Source organism: Armigeres subalbatus, chromosome 1 (genome assembly GCF_024139115.2).
Source record: "Armigeres subalbatus isolate Guangzhou_Male chromosome 1, GZ_Asu_2, whole genome shotgun sequence".
Taxonomy (NCBI): domain Eukaryota; kingdom Metazoa; phylum Arthropoda; class Insecta; order Diptera; family Culicidae; genus Armigeres; species Armigeres subalbatus.
The window spans coordinates 268488294-268504060 of NC_085139.1; the positions used below are offsets into that span (position 1 = coordinate 268488294).

At 41.2% G+C, this 15767-nt stretch overlaps 1 protein-coding gene across 1 annotated transcript in view; it reads left to right on the forward strand.

Moving 5' to 3' along the window:
• LOC134207303 (neuronal acetylcholine receptor subunit alpha-7-like) overlaps window positions 1-15767 on the forward strand; it is a 213159-nt gene that overhangs the window by 70514 nt on the left and 126878 nt on the right. The gene's annotated exons all lie outside the window — the stretch shown is intronic.

Sequence of the window (15767 nt, forward strand, 5' to 3'; positions counted from 1 at the left end):
GTCATTTAACGACTATAAATGATTTCAGCTTTCCGGTGATGAAATCGCAAATTTGAACAAACAAATATACTCGAATGTATCCAACAACTCTGTGTCGGTCATAAATCAACACCAGAAGGGCCATTTTAGATGATTTTCCGCCCGAAATACCACCAAAATTTATCGCCGTTCTTGTTAAGCTTCAGCTCTCTTTATTTCTGATTCCGATTCCACATACACGCGCTCCCCTCCTCTAGAGGTGGGCACTTGACCGAACGGTGAAATTGCGGAACGCTTGCCAAGTGCCACCACCTATTAAAATCTGGAAAATGACAAATGTAATTGTTGAGTGGTTGTGGCTGTTCGGCCTGTGCCGGTCGAGTTGATACCTGTGCTTTCTAAGTGGGTGCTCACTCATGTCCCTGTCAGCGGCCGGGATAATGGATGGGCTTTCGCTTGACCATGCTGAAAGATCGAGCTTTAATGTTTCAAACCAGGTCGAGCAGTACGGAATTTATTTCGCCATTTATTTTTCTGTTTTGAATGCTCGGAAATTTCTCGGGTCAGATTGAGGCAAGCTTTCTACATCAAATAATAAAAAATATGTGGAAGAAGTTTATGTTCAACGTTTTTTTTTTGATTAAATTCATCGTCGCGGAAGCCTTAACACAATCTGTTGTTTACACACCTAATTACACCCAGGTTTTTTTTTACACGGTTGGAATTCATTAATTTCTCGGTTAACCTGAATTTTCAAAGCTTTTAAATACCCCTGAATTTTCTTTGATTTTTTTGTGAATTTTTTCGTAGGGTTAGCTTGTTTTATTGACGCTGAAGGTCTAAAACGACTAAACCAAACCGTGTAAAAAAACCTGGGTGTAATTTGATTTGAAACAGGCTTGGTGGTCATATCCCTACCGCTTCTGCCTCATACGCAGGATGTCGTGGGGAGGGAAGGTCGTCTATCCCAGGCCCGTTCAATTCCTCTTCATTTGTATCTTTTCATATACTTCTAATGTTCTAGAAATAGATAGAACTGGAAATGGGCTTTCTTTCCGTTTAATTTTTCTATTCCACCTACCACTTGATTACATCTAGCAAGTAACTGTTAGAATTCGACATAAGCGGAAAAGCTAGTTTCGGCATCCAATTAGAATACACCACCCTTTCATTACTATCACAATGGCAACCCGTTAACCTAGACGAACCTCTGCCATAGAACCCAACCCCAGATTACAATAAAATTCCGCAGTATAGATCGTGAGGACGTGGCCAGCGCCGTTATCGACCATCCAGAAAATACTAGAGCTCTCGGACTGTGCATATTGGTTCTCTTCTCTGCGATTGTTCTTGTCAATCACAGAGTAGCAACTACGAAATGCACGGTCGTCATGCTCATGCTCAATTAATCACATACTCAACAGGCCATACTCATACTGTACCCCGAGAGAAATGTTCAATGTGTGGCCCATTGCGAGATATGACGAGGTTTCCTTATAAGATTTTGGTCCCTCAATCAAATCCCGCAAAAGTGTTTTCATTACGTTTTGTATTGAGTCCCGCTACACTGGGGATATAGACACTTTTGAGTAGTGTGTAGCGGGGTAAATCTGGTCATATTATCAGGAGCTTCAGTGCACTATGGTCAAGGATACAGATTTACGCGGAAAGATGCATTTTACCCCAAAACTATATTTTTAGAAAAAACTGTTGGTCTACAAAATAGTTCGAAATAGTAAGGCTATCATTATATATATTACCAAGAAATAAGATGGCCCATCATATAAAAAAATAAAAAATATTTTTTAATTCCCGGAATAATGACATGCTACGTTCTACAAAGTTGTAGCGCAGCTTATTTCAATCAATTTTGCTAAAATAAACTTTTTCTGTAGCTCTTAAGTTGGCTGATTCAGAGCAATTTTACTTAATTGGAATAGGTGTACCTCACAAAAACAGTATTTTTGATCTCCTTTTTTGTTTTAGATTTCTCGACAAAGTCGTCTTCTGGTGACTTTTAGAGCTTAAAAATGCAACTTTTGATGGGTAAATATGCTCCATATATTTTACCGATCAAAAGTTATAATCGTTTTCTATCAAAATTGCATTTTTTCATAAGTTGATATCTCCGGTTAGGGCAGACCTAAAAAGTATGTTCATACGGCATTTGAAAGAGAAATTCATATTCCTTATTATGTCAAAAATTGGAGATATTTTATTTTTTATCTCAAGGTTTACCAATTTTACTAAAATCAAAGTATGCTTTAGGCCGAAAATGCATCTTTTCTCGTAAATCTTGCAATACAATAATAATGATAAAACTAATAAAAAGTGTTGAAGCTGTAGATTTTTTATTTTTCTTTTCTCACAAATGTCACCTTCTGAAGACTTTTGGGGCTTTCCAAAACGCGTGTTTTACTATAAGAATATCGTCTGTATCTTCTTCCATTGTCGAGTTATATCAATTTATTTGAAAAAACATGATTTTAGTAAAATTAGTAAAACTTGAAATAAAAAAATAACATATCCCCAATTTTTTGACATAATAAAGAATATGAATTTCTCTTTCAAATGCCGTGTAAACATATTTTTTTGGTCTGCCCTAACCGGAGATATCAACTAACGATTATAACTTTTGATCGGAAAAAGATATTGAGCATATTTACTTATCAAAAGTTGCATTTTTTGAGCTCTAAAAGTCTCCTGAAGACTACTTTTTCAAGAAATCTAAAACAAAAAGTAGATTAAAAAACTGTTTTTTTAGGTACACCCTAATCCGATTAGGTTAAATTGCTCTAAATCAGCCTACTTAAGAGCTACAGAAAAGTTTTTTAGCAAAATTGATTCGAATAAGCTGCGCTACAACTTTATAGAACATAACATGTCAATATTCCAAAAATAAAAAATATTTTTAATTTTTTTTAGGTGATGGGCTACCCTATTTTTTGTTGCACCATAATGATGGTCTTACTATTTCGAACAATTTTGTAGAACAACAGTTTTTTCTAAAAAATATTGTTTTGGCGTAAAATTCATCTTTCCGCGTAAAACTGTATCCTGGACATAGTGCAGTGCAGCTAATAATATGGCGTCCCTAATCCCTAATACTACGGTATCAAGCGACCCGTGCCAAGGGGATGCATGGTCTGAGGGTGAAATAAATAGTAGGCCGCTAACGGAGCATGTGAGGTACCTGCACACCCCACAATATAACGTTTCTTTACCATGTTATTGAGGAGCTCTGGCGTGGCGGACCTTTTTTCTCGCGTAACTCTTGGGATCAAAATGTCGACCAATTAAAAAAAACTAATTTAAGTGGAGAGGGAGAAGCGTCTGACGAAAGGGTGGATCCCTTCGCCAGACGAAGTGGCATTAACAGGTCGCCCCATAGATCACCAGGGGCAGGCGATACTGAAGAGCGTGGCAGGTCGGAGAAGCCACCCATCGAGATCAAGGTGGACGGTGCTCCCAGCCAGACACGAGGAGGTAATTATAGATGTAACGGACGTAATCATGTCCTTTCTGGACAACGGGGGAAAGTTCATCAAGGACCTTAAGAAGTCCGTGATGACCCTCTGAAAGTACCCTTAAGAACTACGCAGACGCAGGCTGCCACTGAAGCAACTCCAAAGCCAGGTAAGGTCAGTATGGCAATCGACCTGAAGAGAGTTAGCGCCAAGCCGGTATTGCACAAGAGGAAGGCTACTAACTAAGATCCGCCGGGAGAAAGTTGAGCAGGTTGCCGACCCTAAGGAACGACGAAAACCAGTTCCTTCCTCTACAAGAACTACCGAAGTTCGACAGAAGGAAAACCTGCCCTGGAGGGAAGTTGTGAACCTCAAAAAGGCGAAAAAGGACTGAAAAGCGGCACAGGAGGTGAAGACGCCACTGGCCAAGAAAGGGGCATGCCCGTAGATGAAAGGGCATACCTTCAAATGGTCATGGCAAGAAGGACAGAGGCGAAGCAACCATCGTCAATGCTGATGGTAAAAGCGTAAGATTATTCTGAAGGCTTTCCGAGGCGATAAAAATCTTACTAGTTTAGGGGATGATGTCAACTGCATCCGTATAGCACAGAAGGGCAAAATGACCCTCGTCTTGAAGCGGGATGGAGGTAATCCAATGCCGCGACCTGGACGAAATTACCGAAGCCTATGAACTAGTAGCTGCACTGAGAGATCAGTATGGCGTTGAAATCCAGAATATCGTGATCCGGTTGCGGAAAGGTTATGCTGGAACGCAGGTTGCCTCATTCCAGGTACCTCTGGTTGACGTCAAAAAGGTACTGGATAAGGCCAAGCTGAAGGTGGGTTGGGAATACTCGGTGAGCGCAAACCAACAGCCTCAGGCCTGCTTAAAGTGCTTCGATTACGGACATAAGTCAAATGATTGCAAAGGTCCGGATCGGAGTCAGCATTGCCAGAGGTGTGGAGCTGAAAGTCACAAGGCTCACATCTGCCAGGCCACACCGCGGTGTTTGATCTGTGGTCCTGGAACATCAAACACCCATCAAACACCCATCCGGTGGGCCTCTAAACCCAATAATTCAAAATTGCAAAATTTTAACAAACTTACTTTGCGTTGAGTGATTTAATATATTCGGCCTTATCTTTAAAATATGCCACTGTCATCAATATTTAAAACTGTCTCTTTAATAAAGACACAAAAAAAAAAAAAAATATTTAAAACTAGTCAAACCTGCTCGATCTTGCTCGGGTAGTTTGTTTTTTTCGTTTAGTTGATTGCAGTGTCGTCCTCTAGATCGGTTTCAGTCCAAGCTTTATGTTTCCTTCAGAACTCGTGCAATCGTAGTATATTTACAGAGCCGTAGCGTGGCCTCCCTGCGCCCTTGGCAAAACATTATTGGGCGCCCCTTAATATCTTGCATATGTTCTAAACATCTTCTTCTTCTTATTGGCATTACATCTCCACACTCCACACTCCACTCCACACACAGAGCCGCCTCGCAGCTTAGTGTTCATTAAGCATTCCCACAGTTATTAACTGCGAGGTTTCTAAGCCAGGTTATCATTTTTGCATTCGTATATCATAAGGCTAACACGATGATACTTTTAGGCCCAGGGAAGTCGAGACAATTTACAATCCGAAAATTGCCTAGACCGGAACCGGGAATCGAACCCAGCCACCCTCATCATGGTATTGCTTTGTAGCCACGCGTCTTACCGCACGGCCAAGGAGGACCCTCAAACATAGAGCATAGAGCGCGTTAAAAACAGGATGATTTAAAATCAATTAATTGCGTGGTGTAAATTTTATTTATGAATTCCTTAAGCTCCTACAACCTTTATGTATTCCATTTTAGAGGTAGTAAGTAACAAATTTTTGAATTCCATAAACCTACGCAAATAAAAATAACTTAAACCGGTAGTGCGCAGATTTTCGACAAAAAAAACTCGAACTCCCTTGTTTTGAATTCATGCACTATTGGTTAATAAAATGTGTGCTTGTCGGAGCTTGGAGCTCTATCGGTCCTAGACGAATAAAAAAAAACCCTACTTTGGAGCGGATTGGATGATGTTTAGAAGAAACTCCATATTGATTATGAAAATACAACTCTAGAGTGGCTTGGTCGGTTGTTTCAAGGAACTACAGGACTTTCAATAAAATTTAGCTCTGTAGTAATAGATGGTCTGAATAACAACTGGACCAAGTCATATCAAGAAAATCCAATTCTGGAGTGGGTTGATAAATGGCCAGAATCGGATCTGGTAAAAGTTTGGTGCCACAGGTGGAATTGCTTGGACGAATTCAATTCAACTTTGAGGTATGTCAGCCGCCATTATTATTGAAATCCCTTGATGCAGTTTCTTGTGTTCAGTATGCTGTTAGATAAGTGATGTCATTCTAAATACTCATCCTTGGTTAAAACTTAACCAGTTCATATACATAGTACCAAGAGGAAAAATCAAACTCACATTATCAATGCTCATCGAATATTCAAAGCCTTCGCTTTGTCTTTTCACCTTTGAGCTCTTACAATTTTTTTTTGGTTTAATGGAATCAGAAATATCACTGGATCAAATGTGATCGTTTTCAGACCTCAAATAGTTTGTCTGCGTAAAATGATTAAATTTATCTCAAATCCCACAAACTTCCTATCACTTCTTCCGTGTATACGTTTTATACGCTGTCTTCTCTGTGTTTCGCCATTAGCTTATTGAAAAGTCTCCTTCTAGGTCTCCCTCCCTAGAAACCTGTTATTTGCTCCTTGTCATTTGCATTTCCTGTTCTTATCATTTTGTTCTTATTTGCACTATTGAAGGATCGACTGTTTATTGTTATTTCAGCATAAACTGTCTTTCAAGTCTTTAAAGATTGAAACAAAATTTGTTTTGTCCAAAGAAGGAGTCTTGTATGGCTGCCATTATGTTTTGTACTATTGAGTTTATTGGCAGCCATACAAGACTCCTTTTTTCGGACAATTATAAACCCTTTTTCAATGTTTAAAGACTACGTAAGCAATGTTTTAGTTGTTCTTACTTCTTTATCTGTCAAATAAATGATGAAAAAGACAGTGAAGGCGATGGGCACAAATCCCAGGTATCTGGCACCCCCAATCCTACTCACTACGTTTGAAAATAGCCAACATCTTTGTGTTTCCCATTCTTCGGTTGAAATTGGGTTTCCCACTGACAATTCTATTTTGTAAACAAACCACGAATTGATTTTTCCAAATTATTATTTAATTATTTTTTGAGAACTTGTACGAAAGTATGAATCTAGGTGTATTTCAACAAGAATATTGATGTCATTAATAAATTTTCATATTTCGATCGGCACCAAGCGCTCTACTTCGCCAAAATATCATGACATTTAAAAAATATTTCCAAAAGCAGATTTTCGACGACTATGATTACGCCTTCGTATTAAATTAATCGATGATTTTGATCTTTTTGTCAGAAACATGGCCGCTTCGCAGACCCCTTATGATCCCAGTATTATTTATTAACAGAAACGGGCTCTCTGGATACTAGTCAAACGGTTGATTACGGAATCGTTAATTACCGAGTAAATCCTCTAATAGCGAAATCTTTCATTTTGGCGCCCCCCTAAGGCCTGGCGCCCTTGGCGAGTGCCAACCTGGCAAACCATACGCTACGGCGCTGTATATTTACATTTGTTTAACTTTTCCAGCAGAATGTTCTATCTTTTCATACACATAAACACAGCTGAGCTCAAGACAAAACGATAAGTGAGATAATCTTGCCAATCGGTCCATTCGTTTGTGAGTTATATTGCCTCAAAGGAAATGCAAATTCATTTTTAAATATAGAGATTATTTTAGGAAGGTGTCGGCTCGGCACATAAGGCAGTGCAGTGTCATCTCCTGATGATGAGGGTTGTTATAGCAAAAGTAAACGAAGTTTACTTTTGTAGCAGTAACTGTCCTCCTATATAGAGCATAGAGCAGTATACTAGGGTGTTAGATAATCTGGTAGCGAGACTAACTGGTCTTAAACCATTAGTTGTAGCAACGCGTGGGCAGGGGATTGGGCCACTCGGTTCCCTAACGCTAGAGGTCATATCCTTTAAGAGTCTCTAGCGATACTGAAACGTAGTCCTGTTGAATGAGGGTCAAGCGTCAATGTTCAGAGGGCCGAATAACGAGTCATACATCGATGTAAACTTCTGCAGCGCGGGATGGACAATGGAGCCTGAATAAAGGGTTCACGAAGGGTATACTGCTAGTGACCATCAGGAAATACGTTCTATGGTTAGCTATACCCCCAACAGAACCACAAGGCGCGTCAGTAAAGCTGATCTAGAATGGCGTACCTCGCAGTTCGACCCAGTGATACTGGAAAATCGGAGTGGTGATAAGTTATCCGATGTCCTAACACGAGCATGTGACCTAACAATGCCCAGGAGGACTATGCCAACCGGCAACCGCACACCGGTGCACTGGTGGACAAGCATGATAACTGATCTTCGCAGAACCAGTCTAAGAGCTGAAAAAGGTTGCGACGTGCTAGAACCGAAGCGGACAGGCTACAAAAACGCCGAGCAGAGCTCTGAACTACGAAATCAAATGTAGTAACAGAGTCTGCTTTGAAGAGCAGTGTAGGATGGCCAATAATACTCAATGGAGGGATGCATACAGAAGAGTGATGCCTAGGACCAACAGCACACATCCTGAGAAATCCCCGGATATGTTAGCCAAGATCGTTAAAGTAAGCGTCAGTGCACGTGGTACCGCTAATGACTAACGATGAACTTATCGCCAGATCAGGATTGTACTTCTAACCTGGTCCTTAACACGCGATACTTGCCGCCCCAGATATGTTCGTTGCCTGAACGAAGGAAACTTCTCAAATAGTTGAAAATGGCAAAAGATGGTGCTATTGCCGAAGCCTGGGAAATTCCGGAAAGCCTTCGGCATACAGACCAATTTAGCTACTCGACGCAACTGGTAAGTTGTTACTGAGGGTGATCCTGAATAGATTGACAGACTGTACGGAGTGTGCTAGCGACTTATCAAGCAACCTCCGCTCCGGTTCCGCAAAGGCCGTTCTACCATCGAAGCAATTCGGTCGGTAACGGAAACGGCTTAGATAGCGCGTGGTTTAAATAGGAGTGGTATTAGGTACTGTGTATTGATTACACTAGACGCATAGAATGCATTTAATAACGCTATTTTCAGAACAGGATATTGTACGTCGACACTGACGCTGATAAGCAGTCGATTGAAGTGTCAGCAGGTGTTCCACAGAGACCGCAATGCCATGCTGCTTGTCAGCGTCATGGATACAACCCCGGACAACTTCCTTGAGAGGATGTATCGGGAAGAGGTTATATGGGATACGATAAACACAGCGTCTCAATAGATTTTGTCGAAACTACAGCGCTGGTGCCGTCTTGAACAAAACCAGCAGCTGCAGTAGAGACTAAACTGTGATGCAGTGAACTGGTAACCCAGACAACAACAAAAACGTCGCGTATGGGCTGCGATGACCTCCGTATGTAGTTATAGAGGTCAGTGCGGTTCATGCGCAGTGGTTGTTGTCGGAGTGCCTCTCTCCTACATGAGTTTATGATACATACCGATAGGTGGTGAGGTTACCACCCTTGAGGTCGATGTTGTGTTATAACGTCGAGTGCGTTAGCATAGGCGTGAGCGTTCTCAATAGTCCTCCCATGATGAATTCCTTAATTGCAGACCGTGGGATACGGACTGGCGAAAGGGTTTTGGTTTTAGTGGGTCGGGTGAGCCCATCCCCATACTACCTGAGTTAACCTCCTAAGAGATGTCTGTTTGCAGATTTCCGTTTACCCTTTCTCAAGAAAAAAAAAACCTAACCCAGCAAAATAAATTGGCTCAAGTTGCCAATAAGGCACGCCGCATGAAGCTGGAGATCCTGGTACTGAGTGAAGTCCCCTGGCCAAACTTTGGAGAACACAGAATGCCTGCAGGACAAACTCTGCTATGCTGTGGTGTACGGGGTGTACACGCTCCCCGGCATCGCGGAGTTGGCTTCTTACTAAGCGCCCAGGCAAACGCTGCGCTTATGCAGTGGGAAATTATAAATTAAAGGATAATCGTTGCCAGATTGAGAACACGGGTCTGAGACCTTACTATAAGAATGCCTATCTGCAAGACAAAAAGAACTTCTACTGTCAACTCAATGCCATCGTAGATAGACTTCCGAAGGGTGATATCAAGATCTGTGTGGGCGACTTCAATGCAAAGTTCGGATTTGACAACTCGAACCATGAACGCATTATGGGACGCCATGGTCTTGGAGAAATGAGCGAAAACAGAGAGCTGTTCGCAGAATTTTGTGGTAATAACGACATGGTGATCGGGGGATCGCTCTTCCCTCATCGACCGGTTCACAAGGTCACGTGGGTCTCCCGTGATGGCTTTACAGAAAATCAAATCGACCACATCTGCATCAGCTGAAAATGGGAACGGATGATGTACGGAATAAACGTAGTGCCGATATCGCGTCTGATCATCACCTACTCTTGGCGAAATACGCCTGCGCATTGCGCGGATTCGTCGGAGGAAAGGAGGAAAGAATTGGACGACGGTTCAACACACGCCGACTGGAAGATGCCACGGTGAAACGGTCCTTCGTTGAAGAACAAATTATGGAAAATTTATTACGATATGCCACAGGCCATATAATTGTAAGAGATATTACAACTAAAAAAAAATATTATTAAATTGATTTTTCACTTGTAACTGTAGCATCAACAATATCGTCATCGATGCGACGAGCCAGTTTCAACGGCGCTGCATCCAAGCCGATCAATTCTTCCGAAGAATAATAGTGCCCTTCTGGCTATCATTTTTGCTGTCTTTGTATCTAAGCTCTGAAGTGCTCATGAAATATAGTTTTAGTTAACTCCCACTCATCTACTCGAATAGATAATATTTTGGCCCGTACACTGTATATTTTTTTGTCTGTTTACGCTATATAACGATAATTTGTGATTTTTTTATCGACTTCATCAGCAGTCCGAAAAACGAAACTTTACCGACCCCAGCAACATAAGTTAACCGTGTGGCAATCTCCCAGAGAACAGTGTATTATTTATTGTCAAATCAACCAAGCAGTACTTTACAGTTCATTCCACTTTGGAAGTTGAAACCATCGCAAGTTGGTGATATTCCCGGCTGCATCTCAAATGAAACCTGAAGGAATAAAATAGACCCCATCTTGCGGTCCTTAGCCTCTTATCCAGCTACTCCTATCTCTACCTCCCCGTGGTGCTGGAAGGGATACGAGCAACCTTAGGGAAGATTGGGTAACCAACCCCGGTGGGAACTATATAGTCGTATGTATCGACTATATATAGTCGAACTATATGGTCGTATGCTGACAGGGAAGGGGGGGTGTGCTCCTCTCCGGAGGTGCAAATCTTACTGAGCGTCTGTTCTCCATGCCAGGATCGGCTCACAACAGCGTCTGTTCTCCATGTTAGGGGCGGCTGATCATCGTGAAACTGTGCACCATGGTCCACCGAGAATAAGGAGGAATGGTCCTCCGGAAAGCTAGGGGGTTTGGTGTTAGGCCCTGCAAGCCAGCCTTCGAAAAAACATACACAACGAACAATCAACAAGATAGTACGGACCGGAAACATCGGCGAAGACCACTGCGACGAGTATTCGAGAGACGGGTCCCGAGTAGAAGAGAATATCTCAATAATATCAAATGTTGATAAGATAGCAAAATGAGATATGGACATGATTGATATAAGAGATAAAAGATCAGACGACAATATCAATATTTTGCACTAAAATATCACGAGGAGATCAAGTTATGCTATTTGTAATAAGTGATCAATATCATGTGTCATTGATTTGTTCTTATCCATAGCATATCTTGATATTTAAATGATATTTCGGTGCAATTTTTTGATATTGTTGCCTGTTCTTTTATCTCCTATATCAATCAAGTCCATATCATGTTTTGTTATTCTGTTCATGGCTTCTGCCCGGGGTGCTTAGGACCATCTTTGGCGGTGTGCAAAAAGACGGTGTGTGGCGGCGAAGAACGAACCATGAGCTCGCCCAACTCTACGGCGAACCCAGTATCCAGAAGGTAGCTAAAGCCGGAAGGGTACGATGGGCAGGACATGTTGCAAGAATGCCGGACAGCAACCCTGCAAAGATGGTGTTCGCTTCCGATCCGGCAGGTACGAGACGGCGTGGAGCGCAGCGAGCGAGATGGGCAGACCAGGTGCAATACTACTTGGCGAGCGTGGGGTGTATCCGAGGATGAAGAGATGCGGCCTCGAACCGTGCATTGTGGCGTCAAATTGTTGATTCAGTGTCAGTGTTGTAAAATGTCATTTGCATTCGTTTGTATAATTTTCCTAGAACTTTTTCCAGAAATTAGCTATCAACTCATGAGGTATGACGAACTTATAGCGCTTAAGTGTGCCTACAACTTTGTCTAACAAGACATTGCTGTTAATATATAGTCTGGGGCGTGGGAGGCAAAATGTCAATCAAACGACATTATGTCAAATGATACGTGACATTTTGGAGATATTTCACTCTCCAACCTTAGGTGTTATATTTAGAGCAATGTACCCTTGGACAAAAAATATAGCCCTACTCAAACGATATGAGTACATCTAAAATTATGGAATAAATTTGGCTTCTAAAGAAAGTTATGAACAAATTAGTCAAGTGACATGCAGATGACATTTTACAAGCCTGTTATCTGTTTAGATGTAAACTAAATAAATGAAATCAATAATGTGAAGCTTCAAAAGTGGGTTTCATGTTCGTGCGGTGGCGATGTCAGTCGCTCATGCGTATTAGCGTGCTGCGAAGTGTGGGTACGCTTCCCGCCCCCCCTCTAGTGAGGAGATAACTTTTCGTTGAATAGGAAAATTCTGCATTGGGCGCAGCGTAATGCACTATATGAAGGATTCACTCTTTATAATTTTTTGGAATTTCCCAGAGAAAATCTTTAGAATTTTTCCAGGAAATTTTGGTTGCTGAATATCGTCAAAAAAATCTTTTTTTTCTAATGAATTTTGATACGAAAATTATGTTAAACTCTTAATGGAATGTATTTACTTGTCATAAGTCGAATTTGTACTACACATTCCATTTAATTCCGCTACTTTATTGTACCTTTGACAGACTTAAAACCTAAGACCGACTTAAGTCGAGCCAAGTACGAGACACTGAAGACGGCCTTACTGACGAGGTCGAAATACGTATCTGTCAAAAGTACAATAAAGTGGTGGAATTAAATGGAACAGTACAAACTGATCTTATGACAAGTTCTAATGAATTGTCAAAGGGAAAAGCTGCTGGTGTACTTTTTAATTTTAAAATCTGTTGTTTTAAGGAAAATTTATCTGAGGAGGATTGAAACGATTTTTTTTATTGAAGTTTCACGTGAATTAGCTTCTGCATTGCCGTAATGGACGAATACGATATCGTCATTGGTGAATTATCAACGTTTGTGTTAAAATTAGGTTTCAGAGTGACTCGATGAATGGTGCAGTAAAATGCGCACACATATCGACAGGCAACGATTGCTATATCTAAACATTATTGTTTTTTAGTTTAACTTCGTTCGAAAATATTGTTACATGAAATATGGACTCCATTGTGTGTTGGTGATTTCATTTTGTTTTGATATTTATGAGTCTCCATCCACTCATTAAAGTAGGACGCAGAAGCTCCGACCCCAAAAGACTACGAATCAGTAAGGGCAGCTATGTGCCTCCACATGTTTTGCAGATGCCTTGGCAGATGCTGACATACCTACATAGAAGATATGAATTCATATTTCAACAGTTGTTCTGTGGCGTGTCGAAAAAACTGCTCTGAGACAGAAAAGTTTCGATTCGACATTTTTATTCCACTGTAGAGGAGAGTGGCACCAAACGCATCCGATCCGCGTGGTGTTTTAGAATGTTTATGTTTACTTTATGCAATGTTACATAGGAAGTAATAACAAACGTTCGAAAGTCTTCTTTTCAATTGATCTTCTGTGTACAGAATAAAAATTCAAACATTATTTAAATACATTTTGTACTTGTTCTACCTAGGTGGTTCAGCATTAGATAGCTTTCACGTTCCTTCCCCCGAACTCGAGATGAAACCCAATTGTCAACGGTTTTCGCCGAGTTGGTGTTTTCCATCTGGTTGCATCGTTTGCATTCTCTGCAGCCCGATTGCGATGGGAGCAACAACAAAAAAAAAATGGAAGCGACACAAATGTCTGGCCCTATCAGGCTCCCGACGACGTCGACAACTGGACAGTGGACACAAGTGTCACATCAACCGGCGACGCGGTACGGTGATGATTGTCCTGAAGCTAAAACATTGTGTGGTGGACGTTGTCGTCATCGTCAAGCTAGGAGGGCATAACACTGAGTAGGAGGTTGGCCTCATCATCAGCCGTACAGTGTGAGGGCAATAATTGTCGATGAATACACATTCGAGTGCCCGCCGGGGAGTCGTTTTTTCGACTGGTTTACGAGGATTTTTCTCCGTTTGACTGGACGTTGTTGTTCGCTTGTTGGCATGATGGCAGAGCTCTTGTTGAGATGTTTTGTTCTGTCGATTTCCCAACGAAACGAAATTGGATTTATTAGTGATTTGGGAAATGGAGTTCTTGTCTGGGAAACGTGGACGATCTTGATATGATTTATTATTTATCGCAATAATAAGTTGAACATTTCAGAGATCCCTTTGTTATATTTACTTTAGATTCGCGCATTCTTTTCATAGAATAGAATAGAATTCTAATAAATATTTAGAATAATTGATAGCGCAGCCGATTTTTTTGTTGTATGAAGTGGATAAAATTCGTTCCGTAGTAGCTTCCATTAAAAGCTAGACAAACGAGACAAAAAAAAATAAAAAATCAGATTTCAGCGGAGCATCATTTGGTATATTTTGGTTCTAAGTATACTTAATCTGTGTAAAAACAATATGCGCCACTATTATATGATTTTTAATTCTACCCTGGGCACATATCGAATTTACCAAGAAGTCAAATATGTTTCTCTTTTGATGAGATTATTACAACCGATTAGTGTTTGGAAGTCATGCAAAGTCATAAAATAGCACCCTCATTTCCAAACTGTTCTACATCGTATTTCTTACTTTTTTCAAATTGTTATCATTCCAAGTCGAACTCAGTGAGGCAAAAGCGATACAATAATGCATACAGCGATAGTCCGAAAGCAAAATGAAATAATTTGTTCGGGGATATTGCAACACAAAAGGACAAGGAAAAATTAATTTTTCGCCGCTGTGCACAAATAATCTCGTTATAATCTTCTTGTGGCTCATATTTCGCTCACAGTCTGCCACTGATTCGTTGTGCAAACTATCTAGACTGGCGCAAGTGTTTTAGTATTTCGAATATTTCAAGTATACCTTCTTGTCATACGAAATCTCGGCCATGTGACAAGTAATCGAGAGTAATATTTCCAGGAATGGGAAAGTTTCTTCTATTCTCACAGTTGACAGTGGCAAAACTTAATACAAACTGAGCCAAGATTCCAACATATCTAGAACTGGTCCTTTCGCAATCCACCAGAACCGGTCTAAAGTGCATCCGCGAAAGCCGCAAATGCAACCTTTCAAATATTCAACCACTCAACCGTCACTATCTTCAGCTGCAGTCGAAGCACTTTATCCGAATCCGTCCGGCAAAGATGCGCATAGTGGAAAGCCAGCAGCGTTTCTTCATCCCCGAAATGCAGCACAGCGCTCGGGTTTTGGCGCGAGATGAAAATCTCCTTTTCCATTTTCAATTGCGGGGTGGCTTTGTCGGTCGGATGGTTGGATGGTGGCTGCTAGTGGGTTAAGAGAAATATTACAGTTGTTGATATATCGCTCCAACTAGTAGCTGCCAGACTCTCGGCGTCAAGACGTCGTCGTTCGACTATTCAAGAGTCAAATTTCGGCGAACGCTGATGGCACTGCTACCGATGCACGATGCTGTTATCTATCCGGAGCTGAAGTGGCGGCAGCAACAGCAGCAGCTCGCTACATCAACAAACTTTGAACCACTAAGAACTGGTTTTGTGGGTGATCCTTTTAGTGAATGGCACCGGAGCGGAAGAACGATGGTTATGCTTATTTATGTGCAATTTGATGGGGAGGATTAAATTTTGACTTGTGGATTCGGTTGCAGCTTTGGCATATTTTTTCCACTGTTGTGCTAAATCTGCTCCGAGTGCGAAATAAAACAGCGAGTGCAGATTCGAAGCACTAGAATTTCAAATATTCAACCGGGTGCCGATACTCGAAACTTTTTTGCGCTTTCTCGATGGGC